Here is an 8,171-nt window from a genome sequence, read left to right as displayed (position 1 = left end):
TAAAATCTCTGCGTTTGAAGAAGCAACATGTCAATTGTTTTTGCCATTTTGACAGCGTTTTGCTAACATTGAAGTCAATGAGAAATATCAAAACGCATCCTAAAAGAAATTTCTAGCGTTTTTCATGCTTATTTGATGCTAAACGCATGCTTTTTTTGTCAAAATCAATGCATGCGTTTTTGGCATTATAGTGAGGTCAAGAGGTTTCCATTTGCCCTCACATCCATTCCAACTTTAAAAAATGAGTCAAACAATAATTTTACTTTTATTTTGAACATAATTATTAAATTTCATTAATCATTTTCTGTAAATGATTATAGTGTTTGATTTAAAGGTTATTTTTTTTTCTTCATTTTTTTCCTACTGTTTGAATGTTTAAACTTTATTTAGTTGTATATTTGTATTGAAAACGCATCTCAATTTAAGCAATGAAAATGCATGTAAAACATGCTTGCGTATTTCCTGTGTTTATGTGGTCAAAAGCAAATTTGACAATGACATTCTGCCAGAGAATGCGTTCATTTCTACAAGTTACTGAACGCAACGTGGGCACATGGCCTAAGACACTTCTGGTATTGTCTATTGGTCATGAGTGGCTGACACAAGGAATGTGACACTTGTAGCCCATGTCCTGGATATGTCTGTGTGTGGTGTCTCTTGAAGCACTGACTCCAGCAGCAGTCCGCTCCTTGTGGATCTCCCCTAAATTTTTGAATGGCCTTTTCTTAACAAGTCTATCAAGGCTGCGGTTATCACGGTTGCTTGTGCACCTTTTTCTACCCCCACTTTCCATTAATATGCTTGGATACAGCACTGTGTGAACAGCCAGTTTCTTTAGCAATGATCTTTTGTGGCTTACCCTCCTTGTGGAGTGTGTCAGTGACTGCCTTCTGGACATTGTCAAGTCAGCAGTCTTCCCCATGATTGTGTATCCTACTGAACCAGATTAAAGAACCATTTTGAACGCTTAGAAAGCCTTTGCAGGTGTTTTGTGGTAATTATTCTAATTTTGTAAGATAATGACACTTGGGTTTTCAGTAACAGAAATAAACACTTGGAATAGATCACTCTGTGTGTAAAGACTCTATATAATCTATGCGTTTCACTTTTTGTATTGTATTACTGAAATAAACTTTTTGGAGATAGTCTAATTTACTGAGATGCACCTGTATATGGTGCTATCTAGCAGTCTTCTGACTTGATTGCTCTGAGCTGTTTTGGTGCCAATTGGGAGATCTACAGAATATTAGCCATCTTTAAATCTGAGACAGCCACAATCCATTTAAAGGGAATGTGTTATCAGAAAATGACCCATTGATTCAATCAGGTTTTTGTGTTAAGTGGTACTTTTTAAAAACTTTTGGCAGTGTCTCTTTTTTTTCCTTCACAAAAAGTTCATTTATATTTTTAATGAAGACTTTCAATTTTTACACTAGCCACAGCTGGTGACTTTAGTCTCATACTTCCCTTTTCAGTATATGCACTTGTACATGTGTGCCAATAGCCTAACTCCAGTCCAATCTGTTAGCATTGCAGCATCTAATGAGCATGTGAAGAAGGGAATTTTGTTTACTTACCGTAAATTCCTTTTCTTCTAGCTCCAATTGGGAGACCCAGACAGTGGGTGTATAGCTACTGCCTCTGGAGGCCGCACAAAGAACTACACTTAAAAGTGTAAGGCCCCTCCCCTTCTGGCTATACACCCTCCCGTAGGAGTACGGATTCCTCAGTTTTAGTACCAAAGCAAGAAGGAGGAAAGCCAATAACAGTTTCAAAAACAAATTCAATCCGATAACAAGATCGGAGAACTTAAGAAACAACATGAACAACATGTGCACCCGAAAAACGAAACCCTAAGAACAAATAGGGCGGGTGCTGGGTCTCCCAATTGGAGCTAGAAGAAAAGGAATTTACGGTAAGTAAACAAAATTCCCTTCTTCTTTTTCGCTCCTAATTGGGAGACCCAGACAGTGGGACGTCCAAAAGCAGTCCCTGGGTGGGTAAAAAGATACCACATGAACGGGCTGTCAGACAGCCTCTTCCTACAGGTGGGCCACCGCCGCCTGAAGGACCTGTCTACCTAGGCTGGCATCTGCCGAAGCGTAGGTATGCACTTGATAGTGTTTGGTAAACGTGTGCAGACTCGACCAGGTAGCCGCCTGGCACACTTGCTGAGCCGTAGCCTGATGCCGCAATGCCCAGGACGCACCCACGGCTCTGGTAGAATGGGCCTTCAGTCCAGATGGGATCGGAAGCCCAGCAGAACGGTATGTGTGAAGAATTGGTTCCTTGATCCACCGCGCCAGGGTGGATTTGGAAGCTTGCGTTCCCTTATGCTGACCAGCGACTAGGACAAAGAGCGCATCAGAACGGCGTAGAGACGCCGTGCGAGAAATGTAAATCCTGAGTGCTCTCACCAGGTCCAACAGATGTAAACCCTTTTCAAATTGGTGAACTGGATGCGGACACAAAGATGGCAAAGTGATATCCTGATTGAGATGAAAGGAAGAAACCACCTTGGGAGAAAACTCTGGAATTGGACGCAGTACTACCTTGTCTTGGTGAAACACCAGGAAGGGAGATTTGCAAGATAACGCCGCTAGCTCGGACACTCTTCGAAGAGACGTGACCGCCACAAGAAAAACTACCTTTTGTGAAAGCCGAGAAAGGGGAACCTCTTTCAAAGGCTCGAAAGGCGGCTTCTGGAGAGCAATGAGAACCTTGTTCAGATCCCAGGGTTCCAATGGCCGTCTGTAAGGAGGAACGATATGACAAACTCCTTGGAGAAACGTGCGTACTTTAGAAAGCCGTGCCAAGCGCTTCTGAAAGAATACGGATAGCGCGGAGACTTGACCCTTAAGCGAGCTAAGCGACAAACCTTTTTCCAACCCAGACTGCAGGAAGGAAAGAAAAATTGGCAATGCAAATGGCCAGGGAGAAAACCCTTGAGCCAAGCACCACGCTAAGAATATCTTCCACGTCCTGTGATAGATCTTAGCTGAGGATGGTTTTCTAGCCTGTCTCATTGTGGCAACAACTTCATGAGATAAACCTGAGGCCGCTAGGATCCAGGACTCAATGGCCACACAGTCAGGTTCAGGGCCGCAGAATTCAGATGGAAAAACGGCCCTTGAGACAGCAAATCTGGACGGTCTGGTAGTGTCCACGGTTGGCCTACCGTGAGATGCCACAGATCCGGGTACCACGACCTTCTTGGCCAATCTGGAGCGACGAGTATGGCTCGATGGCAGTCGGACCTGATTTTCCGGAGAACTCTGGGTAACAATGCTAGAGGTGGGAACACATAGGGGAGTCGGAATTGCGACCAATCCTGAACCAAGGCGTCTGCCGCCAGCGCTCGGTGATCGTGAGACCGTGCCATGAAAACTGGGACCTTGTTGTTGTGCCGTGACGCCATCAGATCGACGTCCGGCGTCCCCCAGCGGCAACAGATCTGCTGAAACACGTCCGGGTGAAGGGACCATTCTCCTGCGTCCATGCCCTGGCGACTGAGAAAGTCTGCTTCCCAGTTTTCCACGCCTGGGATGTGAACTGCGGATATGGTGGACGCTCTGCTTTCCACCCACGTCAAAATCCGCTGGACTTCTTGAAAAGCTTGGCGACTGCGTGTTCCCCCTTGGTGGTTGATGTATGCCACCGCCGTGGAATTGTCCGACTGAATCCGAATCTGCTTGCCTTCCAGCCATTGTTGGAAGGCTCGCAGGGCAAGATAGATTGCTCTGATTTCCAGAACATTGATCTGCAGGGTGGACTCTTCCTGAGTCCACATCCCCTGAGCCCTGTGGTGGAGAAACACCGCTCCCCACCCTGATAGGCTCGCATCCGTCGTGACCACTGCCCAGGACGGGGGAAGGAACGACTTTCCCTGTGACAATGAGGTGGGGAGAAGCCACCAACGCAGAGAGTCCTTGGCAGTCTGAGAGAGGGAGACAGTCCTGTCGAGGGACGTCGATTTCCCATCCCATTGGCGTAGAATGTCCCATTGTAGAGGGCGCAGATGAAACTGCGCGAACGGGACTGCCTCCATTGCTGCTACCATCTTTCCTAGGAAATGCATGAGGCGCCTCAGTGAGTGCGACTGGCTCTGAAGGAGAGATTGCACTCCAGTCCGTAGCGAGCACTGCTTGTCCAGTGGAAGCCTCACTATCGCTGAGAGAGTATGAAACTCCATGCCAAGATAAGTCAGAGATTGGGTCGGGGTTAGATGAGACTTTGGAAAGTTGATAATCCACCCGAAACTCTGGAGAGTGTCTAGTGCCACCTTCAGACTGTGTTGGCATGCCTCTTGAGAGGGTGCCTTTATAAGCAGGTCGTCTAGATACGGGATGACCGAGTGACCCTGCGAGTGCAGAACAGCTACTACTGCTGCCATGACTTTGGTGAAGACCCGGGGGGCTGTTGCCAGACCGAAAGGTAACGCTACGAACTGTAGGTGTTCGTCGTGTATGACGAAGCGTAGGAAACGCTGATGCTCTGGTGCAATCGGCACGTGGAGATACGCATCTTTGATATCTATTGATGCTAGAAAATCTCCTTGAGACATTGAGGCTATGACGGAGCGTAGGGATTCCATCCGGAACCTCCTGACTTTTACGTGTCTGTTGAGCAACTTTAGATCCAGGACGGGTCGATACGATCCGTCCTTTTTTGGGACCACAAACAGATTGGAGTAAAAACCGTGACCTTGTTCCTGAAGAGGGACGGAGGACACCACTCCTTCCGCCTTTAGAGCGGCCACCGCCTGCAACAGAGCATCGGCTCGGTCTGGTGGTGGAGAAGTTCTGAAGAAACGAGTTGGCGGACGAGAACTGAACTCTATCCTGTACCCGTGAGACAGAATATCCCTCACCCAACGGTCTTTGACGCGTGACAGCCAAATGTCGCCAAAGTGGGAAAGCCTCCCACCGACCGCGGGTGTGGGAATCGGAGACCGCAAGTCAGGAGGACGCCGTCTTGGCAACGGTTCCTCCGGCTGTCCTTTTTGGGCGTGACTGAGACCTCCAAGAATCTGAGCGTCTCTGGTCTTTTTGAGTCTTTTTTGACGAGGCGAATTGGGACCTGCCCGGTCCTCGAAAGGACCGATAACCAGACTGACCCTTCCTCTGTTGGGGTTTGTTTTGTCTGTGTTGCGGTAAGGATGAGTCCTTACCCTTGGAGTGTTTGATGATTTCATCCAAACGCTCTCCAAACAATCGGTCACGAGCAAAAGGCAAATTGGTTAAGCACTTCTTGGAATGAGAATCTGCTTTCCAATGTCTCAACCACAGGGCCCTACGCAAAACAACGGAGTTGGCTGACGCCACTGCCGTGCGGCTTGTAGCGTCAAGAACAGCATTAATCGCGTACGACGCGAATGCCGCCATTTGCGAGGTCAATGGTGCTACCTGCGGGGCAAATGCACGTGTGACTGAGTCGACTCGCGCAAGCCCGGCTGAGATAGCTTGGAGTGCCCATACGGCCGCAAAAGAAGGCGCTAATGACGCTCCAATCGCTTCATAGATGGATTTCAGCCAGAGCTCCATCTGCCTGTCAGTGGCATCTTTAAGTGCCGCTCCATCTTCAACTGCAACCAAGGATCTAGCTGCAAGCCTGGAAATTGGAGGATCCACTTTTGGACACTGGGTCCAACCCTTGACCACCTCAGGGGGAAAAGGGTAGCGTGTATCTTTAAGCCGTTTAGGAAAACGCCTTTCAGGATAAGCGTGGGGTTTCTGGATTGCGTCTCTAAAGTCAGCGTGGTCCAGAAAAGTGCTTAATGTACGCTTAGGGTATCTGAAATGGATTCTCTCGTGCTGCGAAGCTGACTCCTCTACAAGAGGAGCTGGTGGGGAAATATTTAACATCTTATTGATGTTAAATATAAGATCATTAACTATGGCGTCACCATCTGGTGTATCTAGATTGAGAGCGGTCCCAGGATCAGAATCCTGATCAGTTACGTCCGCCTCATCACCCATAGATTCATCTCGCTGGGATCCTGACCATTGAGATGAATGTGAAGGCCCGTCATAGCGAGCCCGCTTAGGCTGCCCGGGGCCATCGTCCGAGTCAGAGTCTTCACCCTGAGGTGTATATGCCCGTCCCGGAGCTTGATTCAGCTGAGGGGGACCAGGGGGCAATGATTGCACAGTGTCCGTGGCCTGAAGTACAGGCCTAGCTCGCAATGTGTCAAGAATTTGTGACATAGTGAGAGACATTCTGTCAGCAAAAGCTGCAAACTCAGTTCCTGTCACCTGGACAGCATTCACAGGTGGTACACCCTGGGTCACGTCCAGCAGAGGTCCCGACTGTGCAAGCGCCGCAGGGGCCGAGCACTGCACACAATGGGGGTCCGTGGAGCCTGCCGGTAGAAAAGTCCCACATGCGGTGCAGGAAGCATATAATGTCTGTGCCTTGGCACCCTTGCGTTTTACGGACGACATGCTGCTGGCTCTCTGCAATGTGAGAGAGTCTATAGCCAAAGGGCGACCAGCGCTATGTAATACCAAGTATTTGTAGAAACAAAATACTAAGAATACTACTGGCACAAGAGGGGGTGAGCCCTGAGGGCTGCTTACCGCCCGCTGAATAGCGGGTAAGAGGCGCAGAATTCCTTGTCTGGGTCTCCCCGGCTCCCCTCTGCAGCTCAGCGTGTCAGCAGGAATGGCTGCCGGCGTCTGTGGAGAGGGGCGGTCCGTGGGAGTTTCCAAACAAAAGTGCGGGAAACAGTGTCCCCTCTGTGCCGATTGTGAGGGCTGGAGTATGTAAAAACGACTCCAGCCCTCGGCGCTGATGCACTGGCCAGCGTCCCGCCCCTCTCCTGACTGGCAGGTCTGGGGGCGGGAACGAACGGAAGCAGGCCGCAAAAGCCGGGGACTCGAGTTATCAGCGCGGCCGCCGTAAAAGCGCGGGCCGCGCTGAAGTCCCCGGCGCACCACAAGTGCCAGCCGCGCCGCAGTCCCAGCGGCCGGCGCGACCGATTCCCAGAAGTGGCCAGCGTCCCGCCCCTCTCCTGACTGGCAGGTCTGGGGGCGGGAACGAACGGAAGCAGGCCGCAAAAGCTGGGGACTCGAGTTATCAGCGCGGCCGCCGTAAAAGCGCGGGCCGCGCTGAAGTCCCCGGCGCACCACAAGTGCCAGCCGCGCCGCAGTCCCAGCGGCCGGCGCGACCGATTCCCAGAAGTGGCCAGCGTCCCGCCCCTCTCCTGACTGGCAGGTCTGGGGGCGGGAACGAACGGAAGCAGGCCGCAAAAGCCGGGGACTCAAGTTATCAGCGCGGCCGCCGTAAAAGCGCGGGCCGCGCTGAAGTCCCCGGCGCACCACAAGTGCTAGCCACGCCGCAGTCCCAGCGGCCGGCGCGACCGATTCCCAGAAGTGTGCCTGCTTCAGCAAAGCTGAATGAGGCTATGGCACAAGCGCCGTAGCGCTGATGTCCCCCGGCGCACTACAACACCCAGCATGCTGTGGTGTGAGCGCCAAATGCACGGGGACACAGAGTACCTTGAGGAAGCAGGGCCATGTCCCTGATGTACTCCGCTCCATCCAGCATCTTCTCCAGGGGCTGTAGATGGAGCACGGTCTCAGTGCCTGGAGACCAGTAAATCCCACTTCACCCAGAGCCCTGTAAAAAGGGATGGGGAAGGAATCAGCATGTGGGCTCCTGCCGCCGTACCCGCAATGGGTACCTCAACCTTACAAACACCTCCGACATACAGTGGGGTGAGAAGGGAGCATGCTGGGAGCCCTGTATGGGCCCTCTTTTCTTCCATCCGACATAGTCAGCAGCTGCTGCTGACTAAAAACAATGGAGCTATGCGTGCGTGTCTGACCTCCTGCGCACAAAGCTAAAACTGAGGAATCCGTACTCCTACGGGAGGGTGTATAGCCAGAAGGGGAGGGGCCTTACACTTTTAAGTGTAGTTCTTTGTGCGGCCTCCAGAGGCAGTAGCTATACACCCACTGTCTGGGTCTCCCAATTAGGAGCGAAAAAGAAAATGTCTTTGTGAAGTGAGGATAGCAGGGTCAGCTGTGACATCGCCTAATATGACTGGCGATCCTGTGTTATGGGATGTGTATAGAAGTGTTTACCTGTCATTGTAATCCAGCCTATGATATTGTGAGTGCTCCGAAAAACCCTCCAGAGAAGACAAAGTAGGAGTCTAAAATGGCCAA

The sequence above is a fragment of the Anomaloglossus baeobatrachus genome, chromosome 2 (assembly GCF_048569485.1).
Source record: "Anomaloglossus baeobatrachus isolate aAnoBae1 chromosome 2, aAnoBae1.hap1, whole genome shotgun sequence".
In the NCBI taxonomy this organism is placed as follows: Eukaryota; Metazoa; Chordata; class Amphibia; order Anura; family Aromobatidae; genus Anomaloglossus; species Anomaloglossus baeobatrachus.
Note: the sequence above shows the minus strand (reverse complement) of the source record.